The following is a 26,055-nucleotide window of genomic DNA, read 5'->3' as shown; positions in this document are numbered from 1 at the left end:
ACATCACGCGACAGCCAAGGCGTTAATTATTCATTAACTGATTATGTTATATTCCACTTGATAGCTCCTATAAAATAATTTTGAATGTTACATTTGTTTGAAATGTATTATTTCTCTATAACATTTCATAATCTGATAATATCCTTACTTCATATATATAAGTAAGAAAATCATTAATTAATAATTAAGGTTAATTTTTCAAGAATTTTATTAACGTTAGTCGTTTTTTCTATAATATACATATTAAAAAACAAATAAATAAAGGCATTATTTTGCACAATATTACTAAAATAAAAATACACTAAAATAATAAAGGATTGCTTGGGTCAGAACTATCTGCTCCGTCTTAAAATAGTCTTCGAGTAGCCTGAAAGTGAGATGTTAATCTAAGCGAGGCAAGCCAGCACTTATATCTAGTATAAAATAATTATAATAAAAAAAAATCTTGTGTAAAACTGTTTTTATAAAATAAGTTTCAAATCCAAGAATTTAATAAAAGTCTACGCATTTGTAGGGAGATAATTTGTAATGAAATGTTTTGTTGTTTGAAATCGTAATTATTTTTTATGCACATTTATTATGAATATTTGAGTCTGCTTGTTAAAAAAGGCTTTCACATTCTTTAAAAATTTCCTATTAATATTAAGAGACCTGAATTTTTAAAAGTTTTAAATAGGGATTGAGGAATAATTTAAAACTAGAGCAGCTAAGAAAGAGAAGGACTCTTGTAGTTAATCTGAGATTTTGGTCCTTTGCAACAATCGGCATTCAACTCACGTAATAGCATGAGTTTGAATATGCTATCATAACTAATATTAAAAAGAATTACGGCATGGAATTAGGATTATTTAGTAAAATTAGGTAATTATATTCTTAAAAACTATGTAGTTACATTCTTATTAAAAATTGAAAAGGAAGACTTGTCAGAGTTAAAGTTTCTACATTTTCCCAAAACTGTTTACTTAAAAGTATAAAGGAGTACATGGGAAATTTAATCAAAATCGGAAAAAATAACAGTAAACAAGGAATCTATGTTTCTGATCACAAAAACTATATATTTTGCATGATTTCATTTATATGTTTTCATTTTTTTAAAGATATAAATAATGATTTAAATTAATTGAGAATGCTAAAGAACTACGCTCAACATTTATATATCAGACGATTCTACATTCTGTCACAAAAATATCCGAAACCTCACTCGATTATACCTTTTCTTTTCAAAATATGATTTTCTTGATTAAAACACATGGTCTTTGTTTTACAGGCTTCAGTATAGAAAAGAATAACAAAAATGTTTTTTTTTTAAAAAAAAGTGTTGCGTGATTGATGTACAAACGAAAAAAAAAAAAAAAAAATCGAAATGCATTAAAACATCTGCTTTTTAAACGGTTATAGTTAGTTCGGATCATACGCTAGTCCGATGATCTCATTTGTTTATTTATTCACTGCTTCTCTTTCTACTCGTAGTTCTGAAGAGTAGATGTCGAAATTCCCAAATTTGAGGCGATTCACGCCAGATCTGGAAAAGAAATCATCTGTTTGAGATTGTATCACCGACAGACAGAAATAAAATGCTGCCGAAATATTGAATTCAAATTCGTTTAGGAAAATGGAAAGCGAAAAATGGAAAAAACGAGGCTTTACATTTCTTGAGCTGAAATGTTATCGGTATGCATCTGTGACCAAAAGAATTTTGTTGATTAGAAATGTTAATATTTTTAATAGTATGGATTAGACTGATCCTAAATTCGATAAAAAGAATTTGGAAGAAATAAGTATAACAATTAATTAATTTTAAATTATCATTAAGTAACATTTTCCAAACTAATTGAGGGAGGTGGATTTTGCAGTTTAAATTGATAATCCAAATTTGGGGTTATCTTACTTTACTGTTTTATTCAGACGTTCGAATTCAGAATAAATAAGCATCGATCTGATATCTCATCAGTTCTAGATGATAGGTACTCTCAAATCGTCGCTTCGAAGTTTAACAATAAATACCGCCAGATAAACAGTTGCATGTTATCTGATATAGAAGCCAAATAAATAAATTTATAAAAAATAAAAATTATATGAATTATAAAATTGTAGCGTGTGTTTACATTGAATTATTTAAACCATTATTAAATATACAAAAGAAAAAATTACATACTTATAGCATAGTGAACAATTAATTATTCATATCAAGTTTTTTTTTTTACACTTGACAGGCACAGTAAAATAATAATTTTTAATGTTATATTTATTTAATTAGCTCATTATAGTTTAACATAAAAATAAAATGCTTTATTTGGTAAATAAGGAAAACATTAACAAACAATTATGGTTCATTATTGAAGAATTTTGTCTCATAGTCATTTTTCCAATGATAAATCAGGATAAATTCCATTTGACATCATACCCTAATCAGTAAATAAAAAGGAGCCTCATAATGTGCTCTGGCTAAAGCCGTTTATTGCTTATATCTGCCACTGGATAAATGATAACTTAAACATTACTCACATTAGTAACAGTCTCTTGGATAGCGTATTTCTTTTGTACCGTAAGTAAAGTAGTATTTTTATTGCCAATTATTTTCTATGTGTTTTTTAAATTAAAATATTGCAAGTTTGCCGAACAGAAGAAACATTTTATAGTATCAAAATGTTAATGAATCGCTGGTACAAGAAATGTAAAATTAATATTTTGTAAGATATTTAAGTCAATATATTTTATGTTTAAATTACATAATAGACAACTATTTTTCATGCTTTTTCCGAAGCAAAAATGTCAAGCTTTCAAAATTTAATGCATAATGCATGTTTTAAATTTTACTTTCAAAATGCTGATATAAATTTTACATTTTAATGGAGCATTAATTTACAACCAAGTGTGACTTGGCAAAAATTATGATCTGCACGTGAAAAAGGCAGAAGTTTAAAGTAGCATATAGTTAAGATAATTGGTTATTTTTAGGCATTAATGACACTGTATTGGACAATATGTATAAAGATTAAAATACAGCCGCTTGTTGCCCGAGGAAGACTAGCTAGACTAAAGAATAAATCTTAAGACCATTTTTAGTTACTAAACTAAATTTAAAGATTTTTTTTTTGTTCAGTTTTAGAGATTTAACTTTTATACAAAATCTAGAAACTTCAAGGACTATTCTAGACTTTTGAATAAGCCACAGTTTCATGGAAATTTCCGTTTGAAAACCCGGAAAACATTTAAACACAGAACAAACGTCAAAATTTAGATGGATTTTTTAAAAGTCTTTTAATGATCTACCTTTCAATTTTAAAATAATTAATAAATGAGTTAATAAATTTATGCTGGAAAAAATAAAATATATGAAAATCAATTCCATGAAAAACTTTATATCAGTCAATTCAAGTTTATTAAAATTTAATTATTATTTTCAGTTCTAAATTAGAAAACCATGACAAGGAGACAAAAGTAGTAATATTTTAATTAAAATATTTAAAAATCCAGAAAAGGAATGGTCACACCAATTTATGATGACAGTAGCAAAGTCTCTTTCATCGAAACAACTGAAATGCTTTAAAATTTTCTCAGTTCAACAAGTACATAAATATGAATTTGAAATTAATAATTAAAGCCTTTTTTTTTGACTCGATCAGAACGTAAAATATTTTACCTTTATAATTCCGATGCTTTTCAATTTTCATTCTTGGATAAAGGTGGACATCTTAGAAAACAAAATGTGTGGAAATTATTCGTGGGATGTATGATCATTTTCTATGAGAATTAAAATATTTGATTTTCAATCTCGACTAAGTATGAGTCAAGTCATGCATGCAATCATTTCAGAGATGATTATCATTCAAGTCAAAACTCGTTGTCTTTCATCTAAAAAGAACGTGTAAAACCTTGAGCCTCGTGTGATTTTTGTATCTTTTTTATCTTTCAGTATTGCATAACGAAATATTGGCAGTCGCTATTTATACGTAATAGCTGTGAATAAGTCCAATTTCTTTTGCGAAGAAACGAACTTCTATTTATATAATAGCGCAAACCATGGCAAGAAAGTTTAACAAGGGGGTCCGACTTCATGTATGATTGTGAAATTCTTGGCAGTGCGTATTCCTATTAGAATTTCCCAAATAAATGTGCTTATTTTAATTCTTTTATTTACTAGTAATTTTTGTTTCAAAAGCTCGATTTCCCTTAGTATTTATTAATCAATCTGGAGTCACGAAACTGCGGGAAAAAGATCACAAGATTTTGTTTTTCAATAAAAGAGCCGATGCGAGAAAAAAAAAATGTTTAAAAAATCTTGCTTTTGGAAATTTCAAATTTTTTTTATATGATAAACTATATAGACAAAAAAATTCAGTGTTTACTGTATGAATAAAAAAACACGCTAGTATCCTCAAAAGAATAATGACTAAAAGCTTTTTCACATTTATTATTCAGGAATGTTGTCCATTATCGATATTTTTTTTCTCCATAAATTCTATTAGCGATTTTAAAATAACTCATAAAAAAACATTTCAACAAAGCGATAATTTAAAATCGTATCTCTAGTGTAAATGAATTTTGACTTTTTAAGAGGGTGTGTGTCTGGTAACTTTTATTACGATTTGAAGTAATTAGTATTGCTGTCACGAAGAAATGAAAAAAGAAAACGCTATAAAAATCTAAAATTATACACTCCTGATAGTCGTTAAAAACTTTTCATTACCAATAGCGCGAACTCTGACGCGGATTTATGACTGAATTTTATTCGTTAACTGAAATGATTCAGAGGTATTTCATTGAGTGTAGGCGCCTTTTGCTCAACTCAAATATTACCGGCTTGTAAATCTTAATTGGAAGTAAAGACAGAGTGTGTGGCAACATATAGCGATAATCTAAAAGGCAGGAAAACGGATTTTACATCGCATTATTACATGGGAAGAAAGGTCTAAGTCAGAACATGAAATCCTGAATTGGCTACAAGTACTTACATTTGTAATGATACGCTTTTACAATTGCTTTTTATAAAGTTATAGTATATGCATTTTTTTTTTATCTTTCATTTTTTTCTTTCGTTAGTATATACTTCTGTACTTGGAATTTCTTGATAGTTGAATGAGCAAGAGGGAAAAACAGTTTAGTCGTTGATGGAATGACATTGTGCCCTAATCCAGTAATCTAAGTAAGCCATTTATTTTACTGAGTCACAGCTAAGAATATATATTACATATCTGAACAGCCGCAAATAATAAACTAATACTAAAATGACATATATAGCAATGTTGTACGTTTTGATTTGGTGTGATGGTTTTAGCAACGCACTGCCTGCCCTAGACTCACGGGTTCAATTCTCGGAAAAACTTGGATGTTCTATGTGAGTCAATAATCCGACTTCCGCTTTTAGGAGGCTAGTTGTATGGCAAATGATCTTCTACAGCGATTGTGTAATATAGTAATTTTTTTTTCATTCGTTAAAATTTTTTCACTTTAATATTTTCACAAATTTTTTTTCAATTTTTTCACATTTTTTTTTTTTTTTTTTTTTTACCAAGAAGTGAGTAAGTGAAGAATTCTTTCTTCATTCCCTTCTAAGCGGAATCTGACTAACCGTCATAAGTAAATCGATATCAATAATGCATCAAAACAATATAGCAAGTACAAAACATTTATAATTAAAAAATAATCTAATTAATTTAGAAAACCATACAACTCTTAGGCACAGTCTTTGATAATCCACCCAAAATGCATAGGTTGGTAGTTGACTCCCGATTACATAATTGTTTCCTATTATTTCATATAATTTGGAGAACTAAGGTTATAAAACATTTTATATAAGTTGTAATTCATTTCATTGCAAAAGTACTCATAAGCATTGCTTATAAATTTATAGCGATTAGCATTCTTAATACTAGTTATTTCATTCCGTAATACAAACTTATACTTGATTCTCTTGCTTCGGGCAACATATATATCTCTCCTCAATCGTTTCGAATAATTCGGTGGTTACACTAATTGGAATTTTGCGCATAAAGTGCTATTTACTTTATTGCACTTTATTTAGTGCGCAGTATTTGAACTTCTATTGTATAACTATTAAAGTTAGCTTCCGATTTTATGCAGAAAAATAAACAATCGTCCATAAATGGAAGTTTTAAAAAAGTGCAGAGCTTATTTTGAAATTTGCTTTAATTTAAACTGTATGCAGCGGAGTCTTATCTGATTTTTATATAATTTTTTTAAATAATGCTAACAATGACGTGAAAGGGGCTTTTTAAGTAAAACTTTAAATCTGCTGTATAGATGAAATTATTCTGTTTCAAGTTCCATTACAGCAATGAAATTAAACTCTTTTAGTTTGCTGCTCATTCATGTTGTCGAATTGCGAATTTAGATACAAATAGAAAGATCTGAATAAATGAATATAAAACCATGGAAGGTTTTTTGAAGCCATATGGAAATTATTCAAGAAAATGTAATGAGGGCGTCTACCGAAATATGATTTCGTGAGAAAATGAAATCTACCCTTGGCTTGTCACAGTCTTACATTCTTCTAAACTGACATAAACTATCTCCTGTACTTAGGCGTGCCTGAAAATCAGTCATTGTGAAAAGTAAGTGCAAGAAGACCACGTGCAACGAATGAAATGCAAATAAGAGCGATGACATTTATGAATAACTAACAAAAGAATTTTTCTTCATTTTGCTAGATTTTCTTTCTAGTAGAAATCTATTTCGGAATAAGTCAACTCCACCAATGCCTAATACACATACCAACTCCTTGCAAATTGAAAGAGATATAGATATAATGCAAGAAATGTTGATGCATGTGTCAGCTATTTCTCTGCATCGCTGCTATTTTTATTGAAGTATGTTTTTTATACTGTGGCCCAAGATATCTTATAATAAGATATCTGAAAAGACAACTAGCTTAAGAAACCATCAAACGCGAGCAAATTGGCAAACTGGGATAGAAGTTTACAGGCAATTCAAATTATTTTGTCATATACTTAAAAATCATTACTTCTAACAGTTGTTTTTGGTAACGAATATCAGAGTAGAGCTTATGTATTACCAATACATCATAAGAATTTTGTATCTTCCCATCAGAATTATGATAAATCAAAATTGATTTCTTGAAGCTACTTGTTTCAAAGGTGAAATAAACTGAGTTTGATTTCTGCTATGACGAGAATGTTTCATCATAAAATGTTTAAGTAATAAATTTAAAGGGCTGAAAAAAGATAGCGAAGTTTGTCACAATGAACAGATTTATATGGAATGGTTTTAATAAGATATAATAAAAGTCAGTAGAAAAAGGATGCTTGCAGCTTTTCGTACAGGAACTGAAAAGTGGGATAAGGGGAAACCATTACTATTTATGAAATATCGAAAATGATCACATCGCACACTAAGTAACGTGTTTTTATTTGAAATTATGAAACAAATTTCGGAAAAACAGAACAGATTTTGGGGATTTGCAATGGGAGTAACTTCTTTTAACTGCTGGTTGGTTTGTAATATACAATTTAACATAATGCGACGTCTTATTTTGAACTTGGAACGGTTGGATCTTAAGCAGAAAACTCTTGCGGCAGCTCGTTGCTAATCTAACTTTTATCTGTAAGAAAAATTATACGAATGTTAGCTTGGATATTTAGATTTTATTTTAAGTTACGAAAATTTATTTATGATTTCTTTGCCTCTTTTTAAGTTTGAGAGAGCCGAAATAGCTCTTATACTTGTAATTCAAAAGGAATCATTTATGGGTGTGTGTGAATGATAAATAAAACCTGTTAAGTGATTTGTAATAATCTAACCATAGCTAAAACTAATATTTCTTATTGAAATGATACTAATGACTTGTTAACATGATTATGGTTAAATTACTAAATTGAGTCACATCATGACATGTTGGCACTTCTATGTTCGATTCACATTTACGAGAAACGTTTTGGGTTATTATGGTTCGTAAAACCATACGAAGTTGGATTAGAAAGTGAGTAATATTAGAGATTCAAAACTAAAAGATGTGAAGCAACTTCCAGAAGTTTGCCGATATCAAAAACTTTACGTTTGAAATTGTGGATGGCAATCTTTTAGACCACTTAATTTAAGAAATGGTAAAAAACCTTACAATTGGTCTTCATACTTGTGCAGTTTACAGAGCTTTTCATCTGGAGTTGATCATTTTTCCTCAACAATGGAAGTCTGTTTCCAATCATTATGGCGTTTATTGCTAACTGTAGAAGATCTTCCGCACTACACTCTGACAATAAAAGTTTTATACTAGGAGAGAAACTTAAGGGTAATCGGTAAGTAAGGGTTATATTAAGTATGTAATAACCGTTGTGAATGCCTTTAGCATCTTAATAGTTGATTTTTCACTTTTCTGTTGTACGTTTCGGATAAAGCTGTTTTTTGTAATTTTTTTATGTATTTACTCATAGAAATGTAATAAAAAAGTGCGCATTTTTAAACAGCTGCAATTCAGCGTAAATGAATTTGGAAATATCTGTTTTAAAAACATTCATTCTCTGTTTTACAACCAATCAAAAAATGTTTACAAATGTAGGAAGGGATTTTTTTTCCCCTTATAACTGCTCAAAAGTTTTTGCAACAAGCAAACTGGAAAATGAATGAAAAAAAAGCCATGATTAGAATAAGAAATAATTAGAATACCTTCCCACTCCAGTGAACACAAGAAAACAAATAAAATCGTTGTTTCTTTGAATAATGGTTTTCTTACTTCAAGAAATAAGTAAATGCTTTAAATCTCGAATTTTTTATTCGCATTTCTTCCTAGGACAACAGTGAAATGATAAATAATAACACTTTACTGAAACTGTGAAATATGCATGACAGAATGACGAATCCAAAGTATATTCTATGGTTGTAGAAGTTGAAAATAAAGTTTAAAAAATCTTTGATATTTCTGATAGCCATTTCATTCGAAACGTTTTCCCAGATTAATTAAAATAACAATTTTTAACAATTGTGATTAATTTATACAAATAAAAAATTCTTAAAAATATTTCAAACTCTGATGTCAAAATATAGAACTATTAGCAATTGATACTATTGAAAATTTTGAATTCCGCGCAACAGATGTCTAATAGGAAACTTTTAATACTACTGAAGTGTATTTGTGATTTATCAAGAAATGTAATAATACCTGACTTCTGAAACTCTGAAGGGTCAAGAAAAGCTTGCGGAAATATAGACAACGCTTGCTTTTGAGAGAGTCTTCAATATTAGCAAGATAAAATAAATATGAAAATATTTGGTTTAAAATATCGAATTTAATATGTGCAAAGCACACTAATAACAGAACTCCCTTTTTTAAGTAGTGAGTAATGAATTTTAATTTGTGTGTGCAAAAGGATGAAAGGAAACAATTAGGATCACTATACTTTACTGTCCAAAAATTATATTTATCATGCATACAAGAGAAAAGTTTACCATATGTCAATACACGAAACAATGAAACAATTTGTACAATAATAATCGGTATATGGACAAAACAAATTCTAGTCATCTATTTAGCTAAGAATTAACTTTCTGAGTCAGAAATAAAACAAATATACGTTATAGAAATCGATGTTCCAGCAAAGTTTTATATGGTTTTATTGTCCCACCATGGTCTTTTTCACAGTTTGATAATTAGTTAGAATTACAAGGTATGGCTTAGAAAGGTCAGTATTTAAAATGTTTAAAAAGTTCCTCTGGAGTTTTACAAAACAGTACAGTTATTAGATATGTCATCAGTTCCTAAAACGGGAAAGTTTTTTCTGGATATAAGGCGATTATTTTATTAAATTTCTTCTCGAAAACTGTCTTAGAGAATTAATTTAACAGGATGAATGTATTTTAAACCTGAATTATAATATTTCGAGAAATTCCATTCTGATAAACGGAATGCAGAATTAAAAAAAAAAAATAAATAAATAAACAAGCGTAGGACGCTGGAAGGTTAAAAAAAGGAGGTAGAAGAGTAGGTAGGAAGAGGAAATTAAACATTCAACTATCTCTTTGCTATATCTCTTTCCTCAAATTATTATTATAACGCCTTTAAATACTTTGAGATTCAGGAATAAAAAATGAATACTAGGAGACTTAATTGGGTGTTGAGGAATTAAGGAGTATTTTTTAGTTTCTTTCTAACAATCAAAGTCATGAATTTTATTAGAAAATAGATACTAGTGTAACAGAAAATCTTAACTTTTTTTCTGACAAAAATGTTTATTAGCAGTGAGTTAAAATATTACGATAGATTTTAATAAATATATGTTCAGTAGAATGAAAAATCTTAACACTTGTAAAAATATTTGAAGTTTTATTTAAATATTTATCGGGGCAAATTGCACTTGCTAACCAAATTTATGCCAAACACAAACCTAGTACATAATGGTAATTATTTTAATTGGTGAATCGAAATTTATACCCTACAGAAATCTTTCAGATATTTTCACTATTTCGTATAACTTATATAACATACACGATGCCCACTTTTTTCCTGCATAAAAATTTAAGGTCTTTTAAAAAATTTTAAAGGCTATTCCAATTATAATTTAAGGTAATTTAGTATATAATGATTCTGACCTCTGCTACAGACAATATTAATTCCTTCGTGATTTCAAGACAATTTGAATTTTCAGAATATTTTAAATAATTAATTATTTTTCGTCGCGCTATAAAAGATTGTTCTTTTAGGTTTTCAATTTCAATTCTTTTATTACTAGAAAAATACCATCTTTATAACTGCTTGCTTAGGAGTAAGTATTAAAAATGCCTGTGTTATTTTCCACAATTTCTTAAGTTATTTTTTTAACTGTTCTTGATTTATCGTATCTGGGAAATTTTGAAGAATTTGGTATTACTATTTTATTTAAAAAGAATTAAATTCGTTTAATATATAATCGAATTTAATTTCTTTTATATGCTGCATTTTCACTGAATGAGTCAATATATTTTCAATTTATACCAAAAGATATCTATTTGGAGCCAATTTCCTTGGATCGACACAACATAAGCACTTAAACTAATTAGCGATTTTTCTAAAATATTTTTTTAACATTTTGAAACTAGTTTGTCACTGCTATTTAGGATCGAAAATACCTTTTTCAAAAATCTGTTTCAGAAATATTAAGTTTTTTTAAAAAAAAATCTTGTTTCCAAAGAATCGAAGGCTTATTTTACAAAGAGGGACAAGAACTGATTTCTCTTCACAATTTTAAAAATTTATAAACACTATTTATGATTTTCAAAGTTTACCAATAAACATTCGCTTCAAAGCCAGTTGTGTTTCATCGTGATCTTCGGACATACACCGTAGATAAACTAGCTTTTGCAAATTTTCGTGCTGGAAACTCAAGCGAAGGGAAAATTAAAGCCTTAGAATCGAAAAAGGGATTCTTTTAGGGACTTGAAACAAAAATTCTGGCCTTTTTAGGTCTTTTATTAGGTCTGATATTTAAAGTCTTTTTATGATCCGTGGTAACTATGCTAAAATCTGAAAACTGATGGTAAATTCATTATTCTGATTTATAGCTTCGAAAGATTTCATAAATTTTGCAGAAATAAAATAATGAATTATTTCCTTCAAACTAAATATATTCCTTTATTTACAGTCAAGCGATCATTTCCCCACTGGATGGTGCTAAGATTTTCATAGCTGTTTCGACTATTCAGATACGACAGAGATCACCCAGATTGTTCGAAATAGAATGAAAACAGATCACATGACTTCTCCGTCATTACCAGACTATTTACTACTAGCAAACAAAGTGAAACTGGAATTGAAACCGTTGAAGTAAACTGAAACTTTTTTGAACAAGCGTCCTCAGTTTCTTCATTGATTCGATGATTTAAACTGTTCCGATCTTTTTAATGGATTACAAATATGGATTTCATTTCTTTTGATGGATAACGAGCAAGCTCCTCGGTACGACAGAGAAGGTAACATACTTGCTTATTCAGATTCGTTTATAAATAACAGATAAATACTTTAAATATACTTTAATGAGCTTATGATCCGATGTTAGTTACAGTTTGTGGGTGCAATTTTGAACACTCGCATCTTATTTGACCTTTGTGGATTAACTAATTGCATTTACTGTAAACAGCAAAACTAATGTTGTTCATTTATGAGTGTTTATTTCACGTGATCTCTGCAAGGTAGTTCGTGACGATGTCTTTTGTATCGCTGCTTTGCTGTATGATTCTGATTCATCTTCAGCTCTATATTCTACTTCTGTCTGAACTTTTGATCATATAATATGATAATAATGAATAAATACAATAACGATTATAAGTAAATAAAATTCATGCCACTACTTTAATGTCTTAAATGTTTCATATGTACCTATAGTTAGATGGGACCAAAACATTTTAAAATTAACCTTCTAAGTAGAACATTCTCTGGATACCCAATTGCTATCATAATGACTTGCATTCCAATTCGAGGGATAAAATGCATGATTTAATAGAATGGTTGAAAGAAAAATGTAAATTTCAGTGATTTATTGATTACAATACTTTCTTTCCATATTTAATTACTATTGGATAAAATACCTTCTATATTTAAAATGTTAAAAAAGAAATCATATCATATCTGCTACATTTAAAAAAAATTTAAATAAAAACCTATAATTGTAAACAATACATTTATAAATGATTATAAATTTCAACAATTAGTAGCATATTTTTAAAATTTAACAATGAACCAAAGTAAATAAATTACACAGGTGATGTGCTGTTCTTTAAATTATGTCCATAATATTTGTTGCTACTTAATTAAGGAAAGAAAAATACGGAACCCTTTAGCTAAGTAAACGACAAGCGAATTCTTTCACGTCCGACTGCACTGCCCACTTATTTTCATTACAAGTGATAAATGAGGAAAGCAACTTGTTCATGCACCTTTTACTTTGTATCTTATGGTTAATCGTCACCCAAATCTGCATTCTGGACACGATGACAAAGCACCGTTAGATGCATTAATCCGACATCTCATTTTCAAAATTGATCAGAGATCTTTAGAATATGATGCGCTGCGTTAGAATGAGAATTTTAATGGTTCTATCTTTTTAAAAAAACTATAAGCCTTTTTAGGTGTACAATTAAAGCCAACATTTTCTTACTTCCAAGGAGAAGAATTTAACTCTTCTCCTTCAAGAGATGTGTCATCCAGCAATTCTCAATATAAATATTTACTCTCAGAAAATGTTAAAAAGAGCAAGGAATCTTTTTGATAACCGTATTTTCTCATTTATGAATCGTCTAAAAAGAGTTAATTATGAAATATAACCTTTGATTCAAATATATCAAGTAATTTTCCTCGTTACATAAAAAAAAAAATGTACATGATATTGTTATGGCTATTTTCTTCGTTGTAGATTTAATGGTTTTTATTTATTTTGTGTTTGTATTGTTGAATACAACAATACAAAGCTTTGCTATAAGTTTAAATAAGCAACCATCGAAGTGTAAAAAATTAATAAACTATTTTGAACTAAATGTTATAAGAAAAATAATTTCCGCTTTCTAGCATTTCAATTCCAACACAACTTTCAAGGAAGAATCCTGTTCGTGAATCATGGTTAAAATTTTATAATATATTCTGTTGTAAATGTGAACGTCTAAAATGAAACCAGGTAATCAGCTTTACAAGTAAATATATATCGTAGTTGATTAAATCTGAGTTCTCTGAAACTGGGCGAAAATGTTTACATCAGGTCTGTAAATTAAGAAAGCAATCGGGGCAATGAAACAATAGCGGTGGTCTGCGGAATAATGAAGTGCAGAAACGAGCAGCAATTAATCCTCATCAAAGGGAAAAGGATCCGTTTATTGCAGGCGAAAACTTACTTAAAATGCTCAAAAGCAAAGGGGAGGAGAAAATATCCGACCTTTAGATCATAAATTTATAGTATTCAGAGATGGTTGAGAAAAAAAAAATTACGTGTCTTCTGTTTTCGAGTAGTGAAACAAGTTTTCTTTAAAGCTGTATGGTGGTGTTCTACAATTTCTACTCATGTAAAATTATTGGATTAAGAGTGCAGACGTGCACATTAAAGATGTATTTGATTACTTTTAAAAAGGTGAAATGCTGAGTAAATGTTAATTATTAAAAAGAAAGGAGTATTTTTTAAAACTGTTTTTGCTGTATTAAGATGGCTGCATAGTCAAAAATTTATTTGACATCTAATATACATAAAATACTAGTCGCATTCGGCGATCGATGGTTTATTCACCATATTAATAAATTAATTTATTCATGTCATAATATTTTGAGCTGTACCTTATCACTACAAAAGAAAGTATTATTTTGTATTACACTTTCACTATAAGTAACGAACATGCTGATTAGTTAGTCATTTTTGCGAAATGACTTAATCAGTTCAGTTGTTAAGACTAAGGGCATTGTTAAAAACTTTATTTTACGATAGGGCTCGAAATTAAAGACGGTGAGAAGGGAAGGCGTCCATTATTAGTGTAATATATCTAGGGATCATGGGCTTCCATATGAAATAAAAATTATCAAAATTGGTTACAGCGTTTGTGATGGGAAACTCTGCGAAGTTTTTTCTCTTTAGGGAGTGTAGAATGAAGTTGTGTTGAGATTTTTCTCGGAAATGAAGGGTGGAAGGGCAGACGGCCACAAATAACATATCTAAGAGATCTGATGATCTTTCTTGTAAAATAAAAATTGCCCAAATAGGACAAGTGGTTGTTGTTGGATAAATAGTATGTTTATTTTGCCAATTGTTTTAAATATATAAATAAGAAAAAAAAATATTTGTTATCAAATTATTTGAACCAAATTTTACATTAAGTATAAAATAGTAATTATTTTATTAATTGCACTGCATGAGGTTTTGATGAACAATACTACAGCTAAGATAAACATAAAGTAGACAGACGCGAATAAAAGTGAAAGTTTAAATAGATTTTAAAAGTGTTTATATTTATCGATTGTATACGTTTATATATGTTATGCATTTAAAATATGATTGATAATTCATTCTAGAAAAGAGAAAGAATGAAATGTATCACTGTTTTGCTAAGTTTCGTTATAGAAAGCTCCTTATTATATTGTAGTAATTTGCAACTGGGAATGACATCGCCAGATAAAACTTTCTAGCTCAATATGCATTTTTACAACTTTTAACTAATTTTGACTCACTATTAATTTTGTTACAGATATAAGAAATTACTCTGCTAACTGCTTAAAAATGCTTAAGGAGCAACATAAATATTAATATAAAAAGTAAACAGTATAATTCAAATAGAGAAAAAGGTTCTAAAAATATTGCTTGCGTTCCAAATTTTTATGATCTGGTTATAATTAATCTAATCATTATTATAAAATACTTAATTAACTAAGCACTGTTGATTTTAATTGCTAAAATTATTGACTGCGAAAAATGCTAAATTTATTAACAGTTTAAAATTGAATTTATGTACTTCATCGTCACATATGTTAAATAGAAAAAAAAAACGATAACAAAAACAACGTCAGTATACCTTCATTATTTTTTAAAACTTTTTAGGTTTAAACCAGCATTAAAACTTATTTATTTTTCACGTAATGAAAGAAAAATAAAACTCATTGCGTATCTGAAATAAATAAATCTATACTTGAAATAAATAATTATATATTTGTAGAAGTCATCCAAAAATATTTTGGATATAGATTAAATACATAAAAAAAAATTTCGCATTCAAACCAAGATTGATATAAAAAACTAGATTTTTTTTCTTATTCTTCCTTGAATTTATTAATGATATCGAAAAATAGTGTTACTAAAGCAATGTTTTTTTTTTATTTCAATGTAGAATGATGTTTTATATTGGTAATAACAACCTTTGTAGAGTTATTGAAAATGATTAGGTTTCCATGGTTTTTGAAACTTTATCCAGATTTCGATTCGATATATAGATTTTTATATCTAGTATTGTCCCATGTTTAGTTTTTAAGTGAATATTAAGTATATAAAAATAAGCGGTTAATTCAATTTTACAAAATTAGGTTCATATATCAACTTTTATCATGCATAGAATTTAGTTACTTTGTTTGAATGAATAAATTCTTAATTATACATTGTAATTCTTCGGATATTCTATGCGTAGTAAAAGATATTCTATTCTAAGCGAAGTAAAAATTGAGAAGGAGAATCGATTTTTTTTAAAAATTAACAATTATTAAATTCTTCATGCAACCGTTTTCTAAAGTCGCCTACAATCCTGCTTTAATCCCCTCCCTTTCGATATCTAGAACGCTCCGGTTGAAGTTCAGAAAATTTGGCCACTTTAATTTATGCGATAACAGAATCTGAACATATAACCTTAAGCTTCAAGAAACAGAAAAGCTTGATTCATACGAAAATCTTACGTTAGACATTACAAGCAATTTTTTTTCTCCTACCGATAAGGAAAGTGCATTTTCCCATATTGTTTACGACTGCAACAGTATGTTATGTCTCTAGATGTGGTCTAACCTCCATTGAAATTATTCGAAGATCACATTACAAAGTCCATTTAGATTCAGCAATATGAGAGTACTTTCAGTCTGTGTAGGATCATACAAGCGAGTAAAATAATTCTTGTTGATAGAGAACATAAGCCCGCCTCTGCTTGCAGACCTTTGACCTGGAGTGTTACAACCACTATGTTCTGGGGAAAACTAGCACGTGCAAGAAGTTTCAAGGTGTGGTTTTTGGCTTAGATATATATGAACAAGATTAGAATAGTCCCCCCCCCCGTCTTTTTTTTTAGACACGGGAAGGTAACGGATGTCGTATTCATCCAAGCTGTTACTAGTAATGTGTATTTATTCAAGTAAAGTTCAGATAAGAAAGGGCGGTCTTCGCACGTTTTTTAAAAATTATTTTTTTTTTCTGGCCGTGCAACGAAATTACAGCTAAAAAAAGTTTTTGCCTTGTATTGTGTGTATAAAGCTTTACATTTTATCCCTTTTCTATGTAATCTTTTGTCCTAACCCAGCAATTAATGTTCTAATACATTTTAATGTTATTTTATTCCTGAAAAACCATGGGTAAGTAATCAAGGCGTGTACTGTTTTCTTAAAAAATGATGTGTGTATTAAGACTCGCCCTCAGTGGGTCAAAAAAAAAAAGGTTCCCTTTTTATTTCGAGAAATAAAAGACAATGCTGAGTTAAAATTACTATACCTATAACTGAATAAAATGATATTCAAGATTCCGGTTGTTTTGTAATACATTGATGAAATGTCTTTTGACTTAAATGTATTTTAAGATTTTTTTTCTTTCCCATTTTGCTTAAAAGGCATTTTCTACGAATTTAATAGCTAGTAGTAACTTATAAAAAAATCTCAAACAAACTGTAAAAAAAAAAAAAAAAAAAAAAATGTTTTTTTGAATCAACAGACTTTATGTCAAAGAATCTGTTTGATTTTTAAAAATCAGTATAGATCCAAAATGTTTTTGTTACATTTGAATCTTTTATATTTAATTATTTGAAAAATTATATAAATTTAGGATTTTTAACTGTAATTGGTTTCTGTAATCAGGTTTTTATAAAGAGAACGTAGATGAGCATACACTATAAATTTATAGAACTTTGATTAAATTACATCGCCAATATTCATTAACATTGACTAAATAGGATCTTAATATTTTTAATGAAAATTCGCATTTGAATATCGAAATTAAATTAATTTTTTTCTTCTCTTTTTATGGATATCCGAAAACAATCCATAGTCAAATATTATTCTTACTTCTTTCAATCCAGAAACAGATAGAATTCTTAATATATTTTTTGAACTTTCTGATTTTCTGATTTGATCATGTTTAACATGTAATTTATGTGATGGCTATTAATAATATTTACTTGAAATGTAAAAATGAATCATATTATCATGAGATTATTCATTTCATAGTTCTTATATTGATTATATACTTACTACCTGATAGCAAAATAGTAAATAAAAAATTATTTCACATTCTGAGCTGAATTTTATTTATTATATATAATTCTGAAAAACGCCTCATTAGTTGCTTGTTGCTCTTTTCTGCCATTTTGACAGTCATAATCTTGGGAAAATAAATAGCGATGAGGCATATAATTATCATCGCTTAATAAACAGCACACTTATCTCAAATTTCCAAATTTTGCAAAAAAAAGAAAGAAAAAAAAAAGAGGGTTAAAAAAAAAAGAGGATTAAAAAAATACTGAATTTTTCGGTACCTGTAAAGGACATATTTAAACTTTCTTTTTCACATTTGATATGACCTTCATGCTTCATGTTTATTTTAGGTATGGGAAAAAAATCAGAAATGTACTCATTATAGGTTGCGAAAAATTCAGTTATTTCTTCTTCATATAGAAACTGAAAGGTGCTGTTTATCATTTGAGGATTTAATGAAAATCTGTTGAATTCTGAAAATTTCCGGTGTGTTTTATCGAATGAAAATTCGATCTTTTCCTACTGGATTTCTTTAGAACAATTCATAAACACTATGTGAAAAAATCCTCACTTCAAACAATTTTTAATAATCAAACATGCTATCAAGAAATAAAATTTAATTCAAAATTCCAACTATTTAAAATGATTTTCATTTTTAAAATAACCAAATAGTTGAATACAAAACGAAAGCTTCTTTAGTTTGTGTAGTAATAAACTGTTTCAATGTGTTTCATTTCTTTGCAATTACTACTCTACCTTATTCGAGATGGCGCATTTTTGTGAAGACCATTTCCAGAAATTGAAATTCCGTACTGACTAATAATTGATACGGACTTTTGTACATACGGTGTGCTGTCTCGAATGGGTTAAACTTTATTACGGAAGGATATGTAATTATAATGAAACAGAACAATAGGCGAAGAAAGATTCGGTATCGTACAAATTTCGCGTTTTTCATATCGTGATTTTCGTTTGAATTTTGATAAAATGTGTCATAACACAAATTCGCCAGTAAAAAATGTACTATTGCATTTAACTAAAATTTTTATTTATTTTAAAATTTGATTATAAGTATTAATTAAATGCAAAATTTATTAAATTTATACCGTGCAATTTATAATGATTTATTTTAATAATTTAATCGATTATATAACTATTAAATCGTTCACTTATATTTCATATATCAGCTTTAAAGGTCACTGATTGTTGATTCTTGGATTTTTTCAAAAAATAAATAGTTAATTCATTCTTAATGTAAAAGTGTGAAGGATAATAAGGTAGAATGACTTTTTTATATATTATATATTAAGTAGAACTTAGATTAAAGATATTAAATATTTAAAATAATTTGAATCGTTGGATCTATAAATTACATTCTTCAATATTGTTTTTCTGTTTTAGAATGCTTTGAAATAGTATCCGAGAGTAAAAGCTATGACCCAGCAACATCACTTTAACACTGAAAAACAAAAATACAAACAAACAAACAAAAAATTTGATTTTATAGGACAAAATTCAGTTTGGCCTTTTTCTTCGAGCAGCATCATAATAAAAACATTTTTAAAATGAACGATTATATCACCTCGGAATATTAAGTCTGTGAAATATAGGAAATTCCGAGGTTTCTTTTCTTTTTTCTATATTTTAAGATTTAGCATAAATTTATGCATAATTAGTAAGAAAGAGAAGCAATCAAGATGCACGGTTGATTGTTGGTTCTAGGATGTGGTTTTAATACATGCAAATTTCTATCATTAGTTGCTTTTGCTTCGCAATGTCAATGAAAAAGACGTAAAATTAAACCCGCTTTTCAGAAGCTTTTTTCAGGAATTTAACTTAATATATTCCGAGACAAGAGCAAGTTGTTCTGTAGCTAGAAAAGATTGAAAGGAAAATATGCGAAAAAAAAAAAAAATTAAATAATTGCGAGACCTCGAAAAAGTGAATTTGACCGGAGTTAATGAGCCAGAATTTATTCGCGGGTTGGTACTTGATGAACCAGGATCAAATCCACGACGAGGCGCCTCCATTCAGATAAGAGCAAAAATGAGGCGAGGAGGCGTGCTAAAATTGTGCTCTTAAGTGGCACATACTGCACAAGTCCTGGTAGAACAGGTTCGTTCTAACTGCCACTTTATCAATTTCTCAGTATCTTGCAATTCTTCTTGTCTGGAACCATCTTCTTTGATTAAGCGGATAGAGATCTCGATCATCCGCCATTGCCCAAACGTGCTTTGTGTGTGATCTGTGGATTTAATCATTAGAGTGATCATTTTGCCTAACGTTCATCTTGACATGTCCGTTATTAGCTCTTAACTTTTGTTTTGTGCGAATTTTTGGATGAATGTTTTCTCCGAGTTCCCACAATCCATGTGCAGTCATTAAAAGTGATTTATGCAACATACGTTCTTATGGATCTCTCCCACGAATTTCATTTAGAGTTAACATACCCATTGTGGAAGTTATTCATACATAGTTCACGTTTTGTAAGATCCATAGCCTTGAACTTATAAATGAACTCCGATAACTTTTAGTACAAGATTAAACGAATAGTGAAACACCGAGCACTAATTTTAAAAGTGAATATGATTCATATAAACGACGTTCGTTTCAGAATAGTTAGATTTTCTACAGTCATATTAAGTGTATCGGCGTGTTCTCAACTGATAACAGAAACTTACAACAAGCATAAAAAAGTTGATGGTGTTCGTTACGTTTATTCTACTTTTTCGACAATTATTGACAAATACATTAGTTAAGTTTTTAGAATTTTGTGCATTCATGCTTTTAGGGTGAAGTTTCTTTTCTTTCAGTTGCCCATTCTTTTCTATAAACTTCTATCGAAATCTTAAAATAACTAATATATATATAATTTTAAAATAATAATGAATTAAAAAAACTCGGAGCATTCAGGAAATACAATAAAAAAGAAATTCAAATTTAATGATTATGTCCCAAACTAAGTTATGATGATTATTTAGTTTCGTTTGCTTTAAGAATCTGACAGAAATTTAGGCAATGAAAGTTTTTCGGACAACATTACTTTTCCATAACACTTTTCTTAGGATTGCAGCAAAAATAGAATAATAGAAAAAGAAACTCTAAACTAAAAGTATTCCTTTAAATTATGACTGTATCATACGATTCAACACTCGAAATAAATCCCTATCTCAAGGATTGTATAAAGTAATCGCAAAATTAAATCGATGATGGAAAAGTAACATTTTTGTACAACATCTCGTTCTACATTCAATGGCACATTAAACTTGTTGTGGATCCTTCGCTCGAAACCTTATGGACTTATCGGAAGATAAAACACATACGTGCTTTTACTTTTCAACTTGTCAATCATTGTATTGTGAATTGATGTAGTTGCGGATAATTTTAATGAATGTAATTATGTTTTTATGAATAATCTAATTTTGCAACTGCTATATTATGTAATTAACAATTAACTTATTTGATCTTTGCTGATAATGGAAATGTTATGAATTGATTCGAGGATATAACGTAAATATTATAGGAATAATATAAGTAACATTTTCTTAGCGGAATAACTTCGGATAATATTGGATTTTATTTTTTACATAATATTCAGCGTTCATGAAAAGAAAAAATAATTAATAATAAATGTCGAAATACCATGAAGAGTAAATGAAAAAAAAAAATCCCCGCGATATTTAATTTAAAGTTCTATAGTCCATGCTTATTTTTTAATTTAATAAAAATTCCATTTCTTTCTTATGAAGAAGCAGCTTGTTGTAAACCATTTTTTCATTTTATAATTTCTTAAAACTTTTCTAAGACAAGAATTCATATACGAGCAAAATTTTAGAACAATTTTTCCATGTCATACTTTTAAACTAAATATTATTTACAGTCGAACTCATTTTGAAATAATTTCTAATAATTTCACAATACAACAAGATGCATAGTCAGATTACTATTATAATAAATTTAAAATACTTTTCTTATGCATGTAAGGTATCGAAAAATGCATATCTAATACATCTAAGATATCGAAAAAAGTAAGAAATCTCGGTGAACTGGTAGCTAATTTGAATAAGAATTGTAGCTTGTTTCATTGAAAACTTGCGAATTATGATATATAAATTGATTACTTCTATCATTTTCTTTAGGTAACTAAAATGTTTTAAAAGGATTAGATTCATAAAAATTTAAATTATATGCTAATTTTAAACTATAAACATTTATATTTTAAATTTTTGAAATACTCCATGTTTATTGAACGTCATACAAAATGATAAAGTTTAAAATTATATTAAATACATACATATTGTCCGAAAGAAGACGGTTATAACTGATCATAAACTAATTATTAAATTATAATGCATTCAGTTATTTTTATTTCAAGTATAGCTATGTTATATTATTTACCATGTCTTTTGACACTCAAATTTTTTTTAAATTCTTTTCATGCTAGAAAATGGTTTTTCTTAATTTTAGTTAAATAATTTAGAACAAAACACAACAAAGGAATAGCATTTAATGGCATATTTTCAAATAAACATTTCAAAGTATGATGTCGTCAAAATAGAGTCAAATGTTTGTTATATAAGTATATTATCTATTTGTTATTCTTTTTTCTTGAAAATTCTTTTAAAGGTATTAATTAGGGTACGCTTTCACAGCAATATTTCAAACTAACTCCGGTATTTTCTATAATCTTTTCTTGGGCTCATGATCAAAGAAATTTAAATTATGATTAAAAATAGTATAATTAAAATTCATCGAAATAAATGTTAGCAAACGCAAATTTAAACACATGTACACTTCTAATAACTTGAAAGAAATTCCTTCACACTAATTTAATACTTGTTCCACTGCTATATAACGAATGACAGTCTAATGGTTTTATATCAAATTAATAAGATTTCATTAAAAAAACAAATTATTTTCGAAAATATATGTAATGATGAAATTAATAAAAGAAAATGAATTTTATTAAAATAATTATTCGTTTGTTTTGTGGTTTCTTACATGACGTTTATTCAGGGAGAATATAAATAATCATGCTTTTATTTTTTAAAGAGAAACTTATTAACTATGGGAACCTCATTTTATCAATTAAATAAATAAGTTACAAACCCATACAAAATTGTAGGATATAACTCCAGTGCAACAAATTGCATTAATATTTTCAATATCAAAATAAACATGTCGTTCTAATGTACAAAGCAGAATTATGTAATACAGTAAAACTTGTTTATGACGATATTGTAGGGACCTAGAAAAAATATTGATATAAAAGTTTTACTTTGTAGATGGTTTAAATATTTAAGAATTCTATATTCATGCATATGTGCAGGCACTTATATACTAATTTTAACGCGCTAAATTATTCATCTTACAAATACTAGCTGATGTAACTATAGATTATCTAAACTTTTTAAAGCTTTAAAGCGAAAATTTTAGTTGATATTTTTACTAAAAATAAACGTATAAATAAAAAGAAGATGATAAGAAAAAAACTAACCATTTCTGGCTTAGAAATCGTCATTAGTTAGCAAAGACATGATTTTTTTTTTTTTTTTTTTTTTTTTTTTAACTTTTTGAGAAATCATTGTTTCACTAACAATGTTAACAATGTCATTTAAGGCATTTTTAAAAATATTTTCATATGCTTGTTCACTTTACTTTTTCTCACAACATTTTCAATACCTTCTTTCAAGAAGGTAACCATCGTCGACTGAGACCTCCCGCAATTTTCACAATTATCAACTTGCTACAACTCATGATCAGTTTTAGAGCTATTTGTAGATTTCCATCAAATATAAAGGCTTTAATATATTGAAAACAAATTTCAAGGAATAAGTGGCAAGACTGAAATGTTAACCGCGAATGAACTATTTCGACAGTGCCCACCCGGAGGCAGAGGCAACAAACATCTGTGCACATTCCAGTCCCTAGCCTCGACCCTCCCGACCCCTTGCTATAAAAGTTTTCGGTTTCTAACTTCCTACCTCAGATTCCCCTGTTATCTCACATTCTGATGCATTGGGTGCCGTTTTCCTAGGGGAAAAAATAATCGGCTTTGTAATGTACCAGCTTTCGAAAGAAATAAAAAAAAAGTGATAATCATTAAATACATCGAGTAAACAGGAGTTCCGACAAGACCATAGTGTTATAGACAACATCATTATACACAAGTTTCACTACTTCACATACCATACAATTTAAGGATTCCATATCAAATCATCTCGCGTACCACAGAAAAATGATTTGCTAAGCTATGTGCGGTTCCCAATTCTTTTTTGTATATTCCGCAAAGTTCCACACCTTATTTCAAATCTAAGTAAGAACTGCGAGTATTTATGACGCCACTTAACCTGTTTCCAGGGGTATTATGATGGAAAATAAATACAACAGAGCAGCCAAAGTTAGACAGAGGGAGAGAGAAAGGGGGAGAACCTAAAGACGCCAGGCACGCACAGACAGACACTTGATCAACAGATTTCCAAAGCAAATTTAAAAACAAAACCAAGAACAGACTTTAATTTTCTCATAGCAAGTTCAGGGCGGAAAAGATACAGTCATAAATTCACCCCTAAAATTATATGGCAACGTTTTGAATTCCATTTCGCTATGTGTTACAAAGAGCATTGCATAAAAGTTGGGGGCGGCAAAAGAGCATTTATTATGTGATCTTGACGGCCTTGAAAAGGCAGAATGGCCTCCGGTGAAATCTCTTCTCGAAGACCGAAGATTTTCGGCCCTGCCTTCCTAGTGTCCCGCAATTGCCAGCTTTTATTTCTCCTCAGGTAGACTATTTATATAAATCTAGGTATCGCCCACTTACTTAAATATGCCGAACCCTAAGGCTTCAAAACAAAAGAAATTTTCTGATCTTAATGTATCTCTTTTCCCATGGAACTGGTGCATCAAAGTTAAGGTTGCGAGACCTGAATTCACCCTAGACTAAGATTTGAAATTTGAATTTCATGAGAAAAAGATGATTTGACGGATAGAGATGGCCATCATGTTATGACTGCGGGCGGAGTTTTGTTTCTTGTTATTTTGACCTTATGGGAATTCAGAGATGAGGAATGTATTTCAAAACTACTATTATTCTCCACTTTCCGAATTTTATAATGAGAACTGAACTGATACAGCCGCTCCCGATCATTAAGTATTGTAATGAAGAAAAGGCATAATATTGCTGACAATAAACTGAACTAAAAAAAGCGAGTAAAAAAAATTTAAAGAATTTTATTAAATTTTGTATAAATGTAAAATGTTGTCATTTTACGGATTAATATGCATAATTCCATTCTTTGCAAAAAACTCAGGTTGATAGAAAATCGACCAATATATTTTAAACAGTCGAATGGATTTATAATATGAAATACTGCATCAATAAATTATTAGTCTGCATTTTTACTTTATAGCTGAGTGCGTTTTATTGACTTGTTAAAATAAAGTAGATAAAAATTGAACAATGTTGACCTTGGTAGGAAAATGGAACAAAAATGAGCACTCGATTCATAACACCAAATACGGTTGTTGTTTATACTCCAACTGTATATAACACTTAATTTGTGTCTATTTACTAAGGGAAAAACAGAGAATAAGAAGTTGAGGCGATCGATCATGCCCATCCCATCCTTATCATTCTTGGTTAATTGCAGTCAATTCATCATTGTTTTAGCCGCAAGTGTTAATTAGTATATATAATAGAAGAGCAGGGAAATTCCTCTTTTCTTGAGTTAAGGGTCTTCAAAGGTTATTAGCATCGTTCTAAAATACTTTTGGAATTGGATAAATATTGTTTAGAGAACCATGTTTCGTTTTTTAGTTTTGCCCCCAATTTAAATTCTCACTTAAAGCAAGTGGTTGTTATACCCATGTAGTCATCAAACGTGAAGATCTTGCTTATCTGTAAGTACTACGGTCAAAGGTGAAGCCTTTACTCCGAGATCCTGAAATTAGAAGTGTAAGATCTCACAAGGATCTAAAATGCGAGCATAAAAATACTGAACTAGCAGAGCCGGGGAAAAAAAAAAACAGTGCTTTTGGAACTGGAAAGAAATGACTCTTAAATGGGTTAAAAGTGCTGTTTTTAAGTAGTTTCTTTTTAGGAAGTTTAACTTGGAAATGTCAATGTTTACTACTCTATGAAGAAG

At 28.8% G+C, this 26,055-nt stretch overlaps 1 protein-coding gene and 1 long non-coding RNA gene across 2 annotated transcripts in view; one reads left to right on the top strand and one right to left on the bottom strand.

Annotated features, from left to right (window-relative positions):
• LOC129958366 (F-box/LRR-repeat protein 7-like) overlaps positions 1 to 26,055 on the bottom strand; it is a 78,368-nt gene that overhangs the window by 5,599 nt on the left and 46,714 nt on the right. The window lies entirely within an intron of this gene.
• Positions 11,774 to 26,055, top strand: part of LOC129958369 (uncharacterized) — a 464,667-nt gene continuing 450,385 nt past the window's right edge. The window contains exon 1 of the long non-coding RNA XR_008783217.1: positions 11,774 to 11,919. This is a non-coding gene — a long non-coding RNA (uncharacterized LOC129958369). The remainder of the gene's footprint in view (positions 11,920 to 26,055) is intronic.

Source organism: Argiope bruennichi, chromosome X1 (assembly GCF_947563725.1).
Source record: "Argiope bruennichi chromosome X1, qqArgBrue1.1, whole genome shotgun sequence".
Lineage (NCBI taxonomy): Eukaryota > Metazoa > Arthropoda > Arachnida > Araneae > Araneidae > Argiope > Argiope bruennichi.
The sequence above is the reverse complement of the archived record's forward strand: the minus strand, read 5'-3'. Positions and strand labels throughout refer to the sequence as shown.